The 604-nt window shown below is 42.2% G+C and overlaps 1 protein-coding gene across 1 annotated transcript in view; it reads left to right on the top strand.

The window, feature by feature from the left end:
• The window catches only part of LOC102678580 (LIM and SH3 domain protein Lasp), a 24,334-nt gene that overhangs the window by 11,883 nt on the left and 11,847 nt on the right, over nt 1-604 (top strand). The gene's annotated exons all lie outside the window — the stretch shown is intronic.

The raw sequence follows: 604 nt of genomic DNA, 5'->3' as shown, positions 1-604 counted from the left end.
TATATATATATATATATATATATAAAGAGGAAAAAAATAATTTAACATCAATTATCTTCATCTATCGTATGTTTGTAGATTTTTCGACGTCAACGATATCTTTTATCGACCTTTCGACTCGACCGATATAAATAAAATTTACATCATATTTAAGGCTTTCTATGTAAATTATTTGCTCGATGTAAAAATATCCATTCTCCACTTCGTACGAAAGTTTGATCGAAACGTGCCGATTTCCTGCCCGGGCAGATGTTTCCCACAGAGCCAGACCGCGCGAAAACAATTTGAATTAAACGGTTCCCTCGGTGGTTGTATCGCCGCTTATATAAATATGCGCGCGCCAACACTTGTTCCGGATTCTGTCGCCGAGCGACGCGCTCAGAATTAAATACTCCCTCGGCAAAAGGTAACACGTGTTCCTGCTTTTGTTGTTCCACCGACGTGTTCCGTCCCCCTGCCTCCCCCGTCCTCGTCCGTCCAGTAATTCATTTTACCGATCACCGCTCTTCCTCTTCTCTTTCTTTATTCCTTCCGCCCTTCGTTTCGGTTATCACTCGGTTAATTGATACCCCGAGATACCCACGCTTAGTTATTACTCGCTCGT

Source organism: Apis dorsata, unplaced genomic scaffold (assembly GCF_000469605.1).
Source record: "Apis dorsata unplaced genomic scaffold, Apis dorsata 1.3 scaffold_199, whole genome shotgun sequence".
NCBI classification, from domain to species: Eukaryota; Metazoa; Arthropoda; class Insecta; order Hymenoptera; family Apidae; genus Apis; species Apis dorsata.
Note: the sequence above shows the minus strand (reverse complement) of the source record. Positions and strands in the feature narration are given on the sequence as shown.